This window comes from Nicotiana tomentosiformis, chromosome 11 (assembly GCF_000390325.3).
Source record: "Nicotiana tomentosiformis chromosome 11, ASM39032v3, whole genome shotgun sequence".
NCBI classification, from domain to species: Eukaryota; Viridiplantae; Streptophyta; class Magnoliopsida; order Solanales; family Solanaceae; genus Nicotiana; species Nicotiana tomentosiformis.
In genome coordinates, this window is record NC_090822.1 from 13590860 (window position 1) to 13606823 (window position 15964).

General features: G+C 36.6%; 1 long non-coding RNA gene across 3 annotated transcripts; it reads right to left on the reverse strand.

The window, feature by feature from the left end:
• Window positions 1-3136: 3136 nt before the first annotated feature.
• On the reverse strand, window positions 3137-15041 carry LOC104103566 (uncharacterized). 3 transcript variants are annotated; one of them, XR_011412166.1, is made up of 6 exons: window positions 14890-15041; window positions 4786-4883; window positions 4642-4701; window positions 4427-4550; window positions 3597-3643; window positions 3137-3505 (listed from the first exon to the last, which is right to left on the reverse strand). It is a non-coding gene; the product is annotated as an uncharacterized lncRNA (long non-coding RNA). The 3 variants fall into 3 exon arrangements; XR_011412165.1 differs by lacking the exon at window positions 4786-4883; XR_011412164.1 differs by having other exon boundaries at window positions 4642-4883.
• Between the last annotated feature and the right edge of the window lie 923 nt (window positions 15042-15964).

The window sequence follows — 15964 nt, forward strand, 5'->3', positions numbered from 1 at the left end:
TTTCATCCCATTCCATAATCATTTTCTTGGTTAAATTCCATTTTTATCAAAACCTAGGTTTTTCATCTAAACCCATAATTTTTATAATTTTACATGTTAAAATCTACCCATAATCTATGCATTTAGCTTATATTAGATAGAAATTACTTACCTCAAAGTGCTAGGTGAAAATCCCTCTTCCAAGAGCTATATATTCGACCAACAAGTGAGAGAAATGAAGAAATGAGCCTAAATCTCTACTTAAATGAAACCCTTCTGCCCAGTGATTTCTATGCTTTTGCAGTTCCTTGGCCGCATCTGCGGCTCCACATTTGAGAAAGGTTCATTGCTGATGCGGTCCTCCCTTAGCTGGCCTAAATTCGTATTTGCGGAAAATGGCTCGTTTCTGCGAGCCCGCTCTTGCGGCGTACGAGTCGCACTTGCGTCCATTCCCGCTTCTGCGGACCGCTGACCGCTTCTGCAATCGCGCATTTGCGCCCTCCATGTCCGCATATGCGGACTCAGCCCACGCAGCCTAAATGTGCACCTGCGGCCAACCAGTCGCTTCACAGGTGCGAATGCACCAGAAGCCCAGCTGCATCAACAGCTTTCTCTAAGTCCAACTTTGTGTGCACATCGTCTGATTGACACCTGAGGCCCCCGGGGCCTCACCCAAATACACCAACAAGTTTGTAAACATGAGACAAACTTGCTTGAACCCTCAGAATGTGGAAAACAATACCAAAACTAGGTATCACACCCCAAACCACATCGAATCAGCTTATGAACTTCAAGTTCTTCCAACTTGCTCCAAACGCGTCGAATCATACCTAAACTACCCGGAATGGTACCAAATTTTGCGTGCAAGTCTTAAATCACCTTACGGATCTATTCCTAGGCTCGGAATCCCAAACGGACCTCGATAACACCAAAATCTACTCCAAACCAAATTTAAAGAACTTTTAAACCTTCAATAAGCCAACTTTCTACTTTAGGCAGCGAACGCTCCCGGATCGTCCAAAACTCGATCCAGACACACGCCCAAGTATAAAATCATCATACGAACCTATTGGAACCGTCAAATACCAATTTCAAGGTCGTTTAGTAGAAATGTTGACCAAAGTCAAACTTACCCCTTTAAGGCCAATGTTAAGGAACTAAGTGTTCCGATTTCAACCCGAACCCTCCCAAACTCGAACTAACCATCCCCGCAAGTTATAAAACAGTAAAAACAAATATGGGGAGTGCCTTTCGGGTTTAATATTATCATTTGGTACGGGCTAAAGTTTTGCCTATCATCTAAAATGGTTAGTAAAATTCAAAAGAACAAAATAAAATTGAACTTGCGTGATACTTGACATGGGTATTTTCCTCGTCTAGAAGTAATACTTCTTCAAATGAACTGCGTTCCAGTTTGATGGTAGTAATTTTTCATCAATAGTTTCCAACTCGTATGCTCCTTTTCCAGCATTGTCATTCAAGTGGCCTTTACGTCAACTAGACATAAACAATGCCTTATTGCAAGGAACTCTCAATAAGGTTGTCTATATGCAACAGCTACCGGGTTTTGTCAACCACAACTTTCCACAACATGTTTGCAAGCTTCACAAATCCATTTATGGCCTTCGTCAAGCTCCTAGAGCTTGGTACAACGAGCTCAAAACCTTTCTTCTTTCCTGTGGGTTCCTTAGAGCAAAATCTGATGATTCTCTGTTTATAAAATGCTTTCCTAACTCGCTTCTCTTTGTCATGATCTATATTGATGATATTGTGGTCATTGGTTCCAATTCCTCTCAAGTCCAAACCACCATTCAACTCCTAGGTGATAGGTTCTCCATTAAAGACCTTGGTCCCTTGCGTTTCTTTCTTGGAGTCGAAGTTCTACGAAATGCACATAGTTTAATTCTCACTCAAAGTGGCTTTATTATTGATATCCTAGAAAAGTTTAGCATGCTAAACTCCAACAGTGTTGGCATGCCGATGTCAGTCGGTGAAGCACTCTGACTGAATGGTAATTCCACACCTATTGATGCCAAACCATATAGACAAGTTATTGATTCCCTACAATACCTAACCTTTACTCGATCGGACAGCTTCTTTGAAGTAAACAAACTTGCTCAATTTCTGCATGTACCTAGTTGGAAGCACTAGCAGGCTGCAAAACGACTTCTACGCTACCTGAAGGGCACTATAACATATGGTCTCCATTTTCATCCCAGTAGCTCACTCAAACTTCAAGCATACTCTAATGTTGACTGGGGTGGACTTCTTGATACAAGGCATTCGACTTCAACATATGTTATCCTTCTTGGAAACAATCCCATAAGTTGGTGCTCCAAAAAGTAACGGACAGTTGTTAGATCCTTCACAAAAGCTGAATATTGAGTTGTTGCTTCAGTTGTTGCTGAGCTTAATTGGATAACCAACTTGCTGAAGGAGCTTCACATTCCATTATCCAATCCTCCTATGGTTTTTTGTGACAACATTGGTGCCACTTACCTTAGTTGCAACCCAATTTTTCACAGTCGTATGAAACATGTAGCTATCGATTTTTACTTTGTTCGAGATCAAGTGGAACGCAATGAGCTCTCTGTTAATCACATACCCACTGGCGATCAACTTGCTGATGCCTTCACAAAAGCCTTGCCTAAACGATCATTTACACACTTTGTCAACAAGATTGGTCTCAAGGAGATTGAACCCATCTTGAGGGGGCATGATAAGGATAGACACTCCTATCCTATCCAGGACTCCTAGTTTAAGTTGTATCTTATGATATTCTTTCTTATCTCCACAATAGTCTTATGTACATAGAACTTTGTCTCCTCTCTCCCTTCTCCTGTTGTACTTATATATAAACTTCTCTATTGTACTCAATATATACAAGCCTTTTACAATTCTTATCAACTCTTATAGGTTTAAGTGTAACTTGGTGATTATGACATGTTTCTGATGTCTCTAAATGCAGTAATTTTTAAAAACCTTTGTTTAGAGGTGAATACCCCAACGTGAATAGGGGATCCTAAACTGATGCACAAATTAGACCACAAAACCCAAATCGCAACACACCCTCAAATCAATGATAGAGCGAAGGAAAATAATAGACCACTGAAACTCGTATCAGAATAAACCAAGAAATCATTTTGATCTTTTTATGCAATAATAATTTTTATTTATTTTTTCAAATAACAAAGTGGACAATATATACATACCAATAGTGCATCTCACATATTGTATTTATGTAACATGTCTTCAACTGGCAGTAGCTCAGACTTGCAGCTAAGGAAAAAATACCTTCAAAAGAATGAACATCTATATTGAGCCAAATAACATTTGCGACGAAAGAACAAGCTATATCGGGCTATCTTTCAGTTAAAATTGACATCCAATCTGAAGTATAGATAGAAGAGAAGCCTATGAACATACTCATGCTTGCTAGAGAGCAGCAATATAGCTTGAATTGACATATCGAAAGCCAAAATATGCAACCATCTTATTGTGATATCCTCAAATTATCAATGTCCACCTGAATAGAAGAAGATCTTTCTCAGTAAAATCTTATAAAAATAAACAAAAAATGAACTTAACTGAAACCCCAAAAGAAAAGGGTTCAATACCTGAAGCATGTTGGCATCTGCGGATGCAATTATAAGCAATTGTTTATCTACATTAAGCCAAACGACATTTGTTTAAAAGAAAGAACAAGCTATCTTTGACATTATATTGCAGTTAAATCCAAGTTTTTGTACAATAGACGTTAGGTTAGTGACAGAGTTTCTAAATTCTAAATACACCATTCCTTTTTGTACTATTGTTATAAATAATTCAAGAAAATTGAACACGTTAGCTAGATTAATTGTCATTACTCAGTCATAATAAACCAGTGGAACTTATCTCCTACATCATTAGTGATGCCACCAAATACTCTAACATTTATATTCAGATGGCTATCAACCTAAAAGTTAAATTTCTTAATTAAAGAAGTCCAAGAAAACAAAAAGAAGGCAACTAAAGAGAAATTCAAACTATAAAATAACAGCTACAGTAAAACAATGACTAAAATATCGTACCATAGTAAAGAAAAAAGAACTCTTGTTATGTGTCGAAACAACAACTGCTAGTTTGAAGGTTAACTCCTTCACAAATATACGTAAGTGTGAACTTCAGCTAACAAATGGAACAACTACAAAGTATGCATTGTATTCTCCAATGGCATTAACAATATTGTTAATACCCTACATAACTTATATGCTTTCTTACGTACGTAGCCAAACTAAAACATCAAGACCACTTAACAATTCTTATCTAATGTTTGTCAACAACACAAATGTAAAGTCTATGCATCTTCTATATCTTATGCAAAATTTTAATTTCTAGCAAGCCGCAATACTATCTGAAAATAAACGTACCAACTACGTTTATTTGTGACCATTAAAAAATTACTAACCTTAGAAATTAGGTTGTAAGGACCCCAAAATCGGTGTCTCAAATTCAATAGAGTTAATTTTATGCTTTGGAATTTTCCCTGCAATTATAGGTGCAACAACATTTTCTGCAGCCCTGCAAATAGTCTGTTTATACAAAATAGTTCAGCACATGCTAGTTACCTAAGATCTTTATGAGGAAAAACTTCAAAACACTATATTAAGAAATGGAGAGTACCTTATTGGCTTATCCAAATAAGGCCATATGTGCTCAGAGAAATTTATTGAGCCAGTTCACCTTCAGTAACACATAAAGAAAACAATTATATATACAGAACTAAGCAAATTTAAAGACAGGTTAAACATGTAACTGAATACATACACGGTCATAATCCGGATATTTAACCAAACGGGAGTTTCATAAAGTAATTGCTCCTAGCTTTGTGAGTCTCGCTCACCCAAGGGATGAATAACAGGATCCTAATAAAGCACAATGAATTTAATGTAGACAAATCTTTAAACAAAGATTGAAAAGGACAAAATCATACCGATACAAATACATTCTTCTTTTGGAGAAAAAATTTCCTACATCGGAAGATTTTCAATGAGTATCCTAGATTCTCTGATACAATAGTTTCTACTCTTTTGACATGTAATTGACATGGGAACTAAGTGCATACAACTGTATATAAAGGACTTGCGTTACACTCTTTAAATTCTTTTTAGACGTAGTCCAATTTTATAGATTTATCCAAGCATGATTTTCTATTTAGTTTCCTACTTCGTTTTGCTATGCACCCCAGGTGGTCGAACTCGTTACCTGAAGGAGCTTCAGTGCCAAAACAATAACAATAGCAAGCTTGACAACACTGTTAGGCGAACTATTAAAATAGTAAAACCACTGGTAAATGTGCAGAAGTGAGATGTATGAAGATTAAATTTGTAAGCAGAAGCGCACAAATAAAATAAGAGGGAGACTACCGTGTGCTTCATCAAGATAAGGAACGTGATGTTTCACAAGAACTTTAAAACCATTTTAAGCATGTACTATGCCACCAAACTTTGCAAAGAATTAATGTGAACTACTAAATCAAACAGAGCTATTAAAAGGAGAAAAAGCTAGAAAGTATTGATTAGCCTTAACAAAACCCATAAGCTTATTACAGTAAAAACAAATTACAAAGATGATGGAGCAAGGCCAATGAAAATAAAACTGTATATAGTTCCACAAACCGTTCGAACCAACAATTTACCCAATTCGAAAAATTTCTACCCAGCAGAAATTTCGAACAGGAAAAAAAGAAACCAAAACTCACCTTATAACTGTAAGCAAAACATAAAGAGCAACGACATGCAATTTCAAAGGACTTTTTGTCAGGCAAGTTAACTGGGTATAAGAGCTCCGTAAGCTTAAGCTAATAAGCTATAGCTGGTTTTTCAGTGTACAATCTAACACCATATTTCTTCTAAACTTTGTGAACAGAAACAAATCTCAAACTGCTTGCAAAGGAATGTATAAAGTTATTCTTTTTAGTTGGGACGTTTAGATGGCATTTTATTTCAATATTTTAAAAACTTAAAAACCTTTCAATGAACTAAAGAAGTTCAAAAACAATGAATATTCCAAGTGATGGGTTTTTAAGCTTAAATGTAGCTTAAAACAAGGTGAATGGGACATGCAAGGAAATTGAAAATATTTGAGTTTCCCTGTTTGACCAAGGGACAATGTCCCATATTGGAAAAGGAAAACGTTTTGATGGATATATATACAATTGCTCTTCTTCTAGCTCTTAAAGAGTTAAGAAGAAGGCAAATTTCGGCTTCGGATTCGGATTTTGGTCAATGATCGATTGATTGATTAATTTTTTGGACCAAATTTATTTGTTAATAGTAAATATTAACAGAAATGTTATTAAATATTCGTTTTTCTTGTAAACGAAAAATTAATATTAAATCCAACGGAACATTATATGCCCTTCGATTTTGTAAAAGCCATTAATGTTATGGCCGTTTTACACAAACAACCCTTCTAAAGAGTTGCACCTCTTCAGTTTTGAAGAGTCACACCTCTTTAGTTTAAGCTCAACATTGGATATAAATACCAACACCCAAACAATGGCATGCGAAATTTGACCAAACAATGTTGTCAAATGGTTTTAAGATAAATGAATGTGATAAATGTGTGTACATTAAAAATACTACAAATCACATAGTCATTGTTTGCTTATATGTGGATGATATGCTGATAATGAGTAATGACATTGCCAACATAAATGCGACTAAGTGTATGCTAACTAGCAAGTTTGATATGAAGGGCTTGGTAGTTGATGATTTAATTATGGGGATTAAGATCCATAAGACTCCTCAAGGTCAGGCATTGTCACAATCTCATTATATTAAGACAGTACTTGAAAAATTCAAGCACTTAGGGTTTAAAGTTGCAAAGACTCCAATTGACGTGAATCTTGCATTAGCAAAGAATAAAGGCCAAAGCATATCACAATTGGATTATGCTCGTGTGTTGGGATGCTTAATGTATATCATGAATTGTACACAACCAGATATAGCTTGTACTATAAGTAAATTGAGTCGATACACGAGCAATCCAGGTCAATCTCATTGGATGGCAATAAAACGAGTTTTGGGATATTTAAAACATACCCAGGACTTTGCTTTGCACTACAGTAAATATCCTGCGGTGATTGAGGGATACTATGATGCAAATTGGATCACCGGTTCAACTGATTCTAAGTCCACAAGTTGATATGTATTCACTATTGGTGAAGGAACGGTATCTTGGAAGTCGTCCAAGCAAACTTGTATTGCCCACTTTACAATGGAGGCTGAGTTCATAGCCTTAGATAAAGCCAGGGAAGAAACTGAATGGCTCGGGAATTTCTTGGAAGACATTCCATTTTGGCCCAAACCGTTGGCACCAATAAGCATACATTGCGATAGTCAAGCGACAATAGGAAGCGCTGGGAGCGTGATGTATAACGGTAAATCTCGTCATATACGATGAAGACATAAAATCGTTAGGCAATTACTCTCTAGAGGAATTATCACTATTGACTATGTAAAGTCAAGCGATAATGTGTCGGATCCACTTACAAAAGGCCTAACTAGAGATGTAGTTGAGAAATCATCGAGGGGAATGGGACTATGGCCGAGAACAGGCCATTGTGGCGGTAACTCTACCTAGAAGACTGGAGATCCCTAGATCTAGGTTCAAGGAGATCAAACAAAGTCATTAATGACGGTTCAACATAGTCAACTAAACGTTTGGTCCATTCTCGTGATGAGACAATGTTCAGTACCAAGGATAAAGTATTAAGGCTTTTTAATGATTTCTAAATTATATACGGGGTATATCAAATAGTGTCTCTACGGGATGACACATTTAGGAATCACCTATGTAAGTGTGAAGTGTTCGCCGCTTCAAGGAGAATTTTGTAAGGCCGGTTCTCTACGCACTTATGAATCCAGGCAGTGTTCATGGTTGAAACGAACACAACAATGAGAGCCAAAGATAGTTAAGGGTTGGTTGTGTGACTTATGGTTGTCTAGATATACACCAAAGTTCGACGGTTCAAAGATATCAAATCTACCGATTGACCGAGTATATCCGACATAAGTTCACTATGGAAAGTTCAAAGGAAAACCTACTTATCCATATGCAATTAATCCCTGCTTGCGAATCACACAATATTTCATGCATATTTCTGTGATATAGCCATTCCCCATTCATGTGGGGGATTGTTGGATTTTTAAGCTTAAATGTAGCTTAAAAGAGGGTGAATGGGAAATGGAGGGAAATTGAAAATATTTGAGTTTCCATCCTTGACAAAGGGACATTATCCCATATTGGAAGAGAAAAAGGTTTTGATAGGTATATATACAATTGCTCTTCTTCTAGCTCTTAAAGAGTTAAGAAGAAGGCAAGCCTCGCGCCGTCGTCGTCGTTGCTCGCTCGGCTCGGCTTTGTCTTCGGATTCAGATTCAGATTTGGTTTTGGATTTGGTTAAATGATTGATTGATTAATTTTTTGGATCAAATTTATTTGTTAATAGTAAATATTAACATAAATGTTATTAAATATCCGTTTTTCTTGTAAATGGAAAATTAATATTACATCCAACGAAATATTATATTCCCTTCAGTTTTGGTAAAAGCCATTTACGTTATGGTCGTTTTAAACAAACATCCCTTCTGAAGAGTTGCACCTCTTCAGTTTTGAAGAGTCGCACCTCTTCAGTTTAAGCTCAACATTGGCTATAAATACCAGTCCATTCTCTCAGATTATTAATACGAATTTCTGAGTTCTCCTCCTTTCTTCTGCATTGTTTTAACTACAAACAAAACAACAGTAAGTGTGATTTGCTACCGATCTTTGTGTTCGCTGAAATACTGGGGTTTGAAGTATCGCTAAAGCAGTGTGCAATTCGTTCTATCCTGGGAGAAAATAATCCACAACCTTTGGTACTAGGAGGGGATTAAATTCCTTAAGGAAACACTGTGAATTCAATGGGCTCGGATTAAATTCTGTTTCTTTTACATTTCTGATTATATGTTATTTTTTATCTTCTCCAGAATTATTTTACAAATACAGCTTACTATCAAGCTTAAGGAGTTTTAAATTTTCTATATTTGTATTATACTCATTGTTCTGGAGACTAAAACATTTGTGGTTTCTACTCCATTGGAGAAAAACATCTACATAATTTTAATGTTTGTTTGTGTCATTCTTTTACAGAAATGACGAATGACAACGGGAACCGGACTGTTCCTATGGTGACTGCCAATGCATCGACAAGCCAAACAACACCGGCATTGGCACCGGCAGAAAAACCCAAAAAATGATCCGAGATTGATTTCAAGCGATGGCAGCAGAAGATGTTCTTCTACTTGACGACTTTAAGTCTGCAGAAGTTCATTAAGGAAGATGTTCCTGTTCTGCCCGACGAAACTCCAGAAAATGAACGCTTTCTCGTGACTGAGGCGTGGAAGCATTCTGATTTTCTATGCAAGAATTACATTCTTAACGGACTGGAGGACGATCTGTATAACGTCTATAGTAATGTGGAGACGTCAAAACAACTGTGGATAGCGCTTGAAAGGAAATACAAAATGGAAGATGTCGGGTTAAAGAAATATGTTGCAACTAAATTTATGAACTACAAAATGGCAGATAGCAAGTCTATTATTATCCAAGTCCAGGAATTGCATGTGATTATTCACGATCTCCTTGCTGAAGGTATAAGTCAAATTAATACTAAAAGTATTAATTATATTATTTTTACTAACAGAATTTTCACTAAAGGTCTTGTCATCAATGAAGCATTCCAAGTTACAGCGATGATTGAGAAGTTGTCTCCTTTGTGGAAGAACTTCAAAAACTACTTGAAACACAAACGCAAGGGGATGCACCTTGAAGATCTCATTGTTCGGTTGAAAATCGAAGAGGACAACAAAGCTGCTGAAAAGAAAGGCCGTGGAATCTCAACAATAATGGGAGCAAATATTGTTGAAGATACTCCTCAAAATAATAGAAGGAGGAAGAAGGCTTCTGGACCTAAACGCAACCCAAGCAAGAAGTGGTTCAACGGAAATTGCTACAACTGTGGAAAAGCTGGACACAGATCTGCAGATTATCGTGCTCCAAAGAAAGACAAGAAGAAGGGTCAAGCAAACATGGTTGAAAATCACGAAGATGTTGATGACTTGTGTGCTATGCTTTCTGAATGCAACCTGGTGGGAAATCCTAAGGAGTGGTGGATTGATTCTGGAGCCACTCGCCATGTTTGTGCTGTTAGAGAAGTATTTGCTATATATGCTCCTGTTGGACCCGAAGACACGCTTTCTTTGGGAAATTCTACAACAGCCAAAATTGAAGGATGTGGAAAGATATTTCTGAAAATGACTTCTGGTAAGGTGGTGACTTTGAACAACGTCCTTCATGTTCCAGAGATTAGAAAGAACTTAGTCTTTGCTGGACTTCTTGTTAAGAACGGATTTATGTGTGTTTTTGTATCCGAATAATAGAGAGTAATAATAAAATTTCAGCTTCTTCTTACTTACTTGAATCAAATGAATTATGGCATATACGTTTGGGTCATGTCAATTATAAAACCTTGCGAAAAATGATTAATTTGGAAGTATTGCCTATGTTTGAATGCGACAAATCAAAATATCAAATATGTGTGGAATCTAAGTATGTTAAACATCCTTATAAGTCAGTTGAAAGGAATTCAAATCCTTTAGACTTAATTTACACAGATATTTGCGACATGAAGTCAATTCCATCTCGCGGTGGAAAGAAGTATTTCCAAACTTTTATTGACGACAGTACTCGATATTGCTATGTTTACTTACTTAATAGTAAAGATGAAGCAATAGACGCATTCAGGCAATACAAAAATGAAGTTGAAACACAACTTAACAAGAAAATCAAAATGATAAGAAGTGATAGGGGTGGTGAATATGAATCTCCTTTTTAAGAAATGAGTTTAGAATATGGAATTATTCATCAAACAACGTCCCCTTACACGTCCCAATCCAATGTGATTGCGGAAAGAAAGAATCGTTATTAAAGGAGATGATGAATGCATTGTTGATAAAATTTGGTTTGCCACAGAACGGGGGGGGGGGGGGGGAGCCGTTCTTACGGCTAAACGGATACTAAATCGAGTATCCCATATCAAAACACAATCCATTCCATATGAAAAATGGAAAGGAAGAAAGCCCAACTTGAATTATTTTAAAGTGTGGGGGTATTTGGCAAAAGTACAAGTTCCTAAACCCAAAAGAGTAAAAATAGGACCAAAAACCGTTGATTGTGTTTTCATAGGATATGCGATCAATATTAAAGCATATCCATTTCTGGTTCATAAATCAGAAAATCCCGACATTCATAATAATAAGGTTATAGAATCAGATAATGCTGAATTCTTTGAAAATATATATCCGTATAAAAAGGAATGTGAGTCGATTGGTGAAGGGTCTAAATGACCTCGGGAAGAAATAAAAGAAAGTACATTTAATCAGGAGGATCTAAGACGTAGTACATGTCAAAGAACGTCTACTTCATTTGGACCAGATTTTTTGACTTTCTTATTGGAAAACGAGCATCGAACATTTAAAGAAGCTATGTCTTCTTCGGAATCATTGTTTTGGAAAGAGGAAGTCAATAGTGAAATAGAATCCATATTGAACAACTATACATGGAAATTGGTTGATCTTCATCCTGGAAATAAACATTTGGGTTCTAAATGGATTTTTAAGAGGAAAATGAAATATTATGGCACTATTGATAAATATAAGGCAAGACTTGTAGTCAAAGGGTATAGATAACGAGAAGGTCTTGATTATTTTGATACATACTCTCCAGTTACAAGAATTACGTCCATACGAATGTTAGTAGCATTAGCAGCAGTTTATGGTATTGAAATTCATCAAATTGGACGTTAAGACGGCCTTCTTAAATGGAGTTTTGGAGGAAGAAATCTACATGGAACAACCTAAAGGGTTTGTGGTTTCAGGTAAAGAAAAGAAGGTATGTAGACTTGTTAAGTCCCTTTACGGACTAAAACAAGCACCCAAACAATAGCATGTGAAATTTGACCAAACAATGTTGTCAAATGGTTTTAAGATAAATGAATGTGATAAATGTGTGTACATTAAAAATGTTCAAAATTTCATAGTCATTGTTTGCTTATATGTGGATGATATGCTGATAAGGAGTAATGACATTGCCAACATAAATGCGACTAAGCGTATGCTAACTAGCAAGTTTGATATGAAGGACTTGGGAGTTGCTGATTTAATTCCGGGGATTAAGATCCATAAGACTCCTGAAAGTCTGGCATTGTCACAATCTCATTATATTAAGACAGTACTTGAAAAATTCAAGAACGTAGGGTTTAAAGTTGCAAAGACTCCAATTGACGTGAATCTTGCACTAGCAAAGAACAAAGGCCAAAGCATATCACAATTGGATTATGCTCGTGTGTTAGGATGCTTAATGTATATCATGAATTGTACACGACCCGATATAGCTTGTGCTATAAGTAAATTGAGTCGATACACGAGCAATCCAGGTCAATATCATTGGATGTAAATGAAACGCGTTTTGGGATATTTAGAACATACCCAGGACTTTGCTTTGCACTACAGTAAATATCCTGCGGTGATTGAGGGATACTGTGGTGCAAATTGGATCACCGGTTCAACTGATTCTAAGTCCACAAGTGGATATGTATTCACTATAGGTAAAGGAGCGGTATCTTGAAAGTCGTCCAAGCAAACTTGTATTTCCCGCTCTACAATGGAGGCTGGATTCATAGCCTTAGATAAAGCCGGTAAAGAAGCTGAATGGCTCCGGAATTTCTTGTAGCATATTCCATTTTTGTACAAATCTTTGGCACCAATATGCATACATTGAGATAGTCAAGCGGCAATTGGAAGGGCTGAGAGCGTGATGTATAACGGTAAATCTCGTCATATACGACGAAGACATAAAATTGTTAGGCAATTACTCTCTAGAGGAATTATCACGATTGACTATGTAAAGTCAAGCGATAATGTGTTGGATCCACTTACAAAATGTCTAGCTAGAGAGGTAGTTAAGAAATCATCGAGGGGAATGGGACTATGGACGAGAAGAAGCCATTGTGGCGGTAACTCTACATAGAAGACTGGAGATCCCAAGATCTAGGTTCAAGGGGATCAAACAAAGTCATTAATGGCGGTTCAACATTTTCAACTAATATTTTGGTCCATTCTCGTGATGAGACAATGGTCAGTACCAAGGATAAAGCATTAAGGCTTTTTAATGATTTCTAAATTTGATACGGGGTACATCAAATAGTGTATCTACGGGATGACACGTTTAGGAATCACCTATGTAAGTGTGAAGTGTTAGCCACTTCAAGGAGAATTTTGTAAGGCCAGTTCTCTACGCACTTATGAAATTAGGCGGTGTTCATGGCTGAAACGAACACAACAATGAGAGCCAAAGACGGTTAAGGGTTGGTTGTGTGAATTATGGTTGTATAGGTATACACCAAAGTTCGACGGTTCAAAGATATCAAATCTACCGATTGACCGAGTATATCCGACATAAGTTCACTACGGAATTGTCAAAGGGAAACCTACTTATCCAGATGCAATTAATACTTGCTTGCGAATCACACAGGTTTTCATGCATATTTTTGTGATATAGCCATTCCCCATTCATGTGGGGGATTTTTGGATTTTTAAGCTTAAATTTAGCTTAAAAGAGGGTAAATGGAAAATGGAGGGAAATTGAAAATATTTGAGTTTTCCTCCTTGACAAAGGGACATTGTCCCATATTGGAAGGGAAAAAGTTTTTGATGGGTATATATACAATTTCTCTTCTTCTAATTCTTAAAGAGTTAAGAAGAAGGCAAGACTTGCGATGTCGTCTTCGTCGCTCGCTCGTCTCGGCTTCGGATTCAGATTCAGATTTGGATTTGGATTTGGATTTGGTCAAATGATCGATTGATTGATTAATTTTTTGGACCAAATTTATTTGTTAATAGTAAATATTAACATAAATGTTATTAAATATCCATTTTTCTTGTAAACGGAAAATTAATATTAAATCCAATGGAACATTATATGCTCTTCGATTTTTGTAAAAGTCGTTTTCGTTATGGCCGTTTTACACAAACAGTCCTTCTGAAGAGTTGCACCTCTTCAGTTTTGAAGAGTTGCACCTCTTCAGTTTAAGCTCAACATTGGCTATAAATACTAGTCTATTCTCTGAGATCTTTAAATACGAATTTCTGAGTTCTCCTCATTTCTTCCGTATTGTTTTAACTACAAAGAAAGCAACAGTAAGTGTGATTTTTTACCTATCTTTGTGTTCGTTGAAACACTGGAGTTTGAAGTACCGCTACACCAGTGTGTAATTCGTTTTATCCCGGGGTAAAATAATCCACAGCCTTGGGTACTAGGAGGGGATTAAATTCCTTAAGGAAAAACTATAAATTCAGTGGGCTCGGATTAAATTTTGTTTCTTTTATATTTTTATTTATATGTTATTTTATCTTCTCTAAAATTATTTTACAAATACAACTTACTATCACAAAGACCTTTAGAAACAAATGGTAATTGCTGAAGTGTAGCCCGGTGTACCCAGTTTTACTCAACGCCGTCTTCTTTGTGTCTTCATTAATATGCGGGTTTTTTCTCATGAGAAAAGAGTATAGTTAACACTTGCGTCAATGTCAGATTTTGTAGCTTCGGTGCCAATGCCTTATACACAAGAAATCAAAATTCTCTTCACGAGAATCTATAAGCCTCAAGACAAATTATAATAAGTTCATGCATGTGCAAAATTAGTTAAGAAAAGAGCCAAAGGCTTAAGATATTCTAAAATAGCCTGCAATAAATTTGATTCTTTTTTCAATTGGACCAGCGATTGTGGACGACTAAGAAAAATCCCAAAGTAAGAACACTTACCAGTTACCATTCATAAATAAAAACCTCAACGCCAGAGCAAAAGTCGAACGAAATTGAAAAATTCTGAATAGAAAAACAAGAAGTGAGGCAAAGAGACGGAGAGAGAGGTTCTGGAAGACTGGAGCACGTATGGGTATGAATAAAAAGGAAGAAAGGTGCAAACACAGGTGTAACTAAGAACTACACGTATTGAAATTTTAAAGGTGGGTTTATATTTTCGAAATTACGAAGTTACCCTTCGTCATCCAAAGGCGCGTTCATTTAAAATTGTCCACCATCTATGCGTTATGGAACATATTTGCCCTCCGTTTATAATTGGGGTCGTTTATATCCTTCCCGTTAATGAAAAGGCGTAAAAATGCCCTTATTGACTAACGACTCTCACTTAAAAATTAATTTGCATTTAATTAGCCTTATAAGCATAGAATTGTGACTGGTGTCGTAGTTAAAATCCCCTAACCCCCCAACCAGGGCCCATTTATTTTATCCACTCCCCTACCTAGTGAACAAAATCAGATCCCCTCATCAGCAAGGCCTCTTCTAAAGCCGTCTCATCTTCTCCAAAAACTTTGGCTAGGTTTCTGATTGGGACATCAATTATAGTTACTTTCCAAATTCAAGTTTAGAATTAGTTTTAGGTTTTAGTTTTCGGTTCAATTTCAAAACCAAAGAAGAACGGATGAGTGAGTGTTCGAGTAACATTTCTTACGGGTCAAAAATGACATGTCGATGTGGAGATGTAACGGCTCGGCCGGTCATTTCGAGAGTTGTAGCTCGGTTCCCCCATTTTCATCTTATTTTGTGCTTTACTGTTATTTTATGACTTATCTGGGTAGTTGGTTCAGGTCCAAAAGGATTTCGGAATGAATTGAGATACTTAGTCTCATAATGGAAAACTTAAGTTGGAAAAGTTGACCGGATGTTGCCTTATGTGTACATGACCTCGGATTCGAGTTTTGATGGTTCCGTTAGCTCCGTTGAGTGATTTTGGACTTAGGAGCGTACCCAGATTGTGATTTGGAGGTCCGTAGTAGAATTAGGCTTGAAATGGCGAAAGTTGAAATTTTGGAAGTTT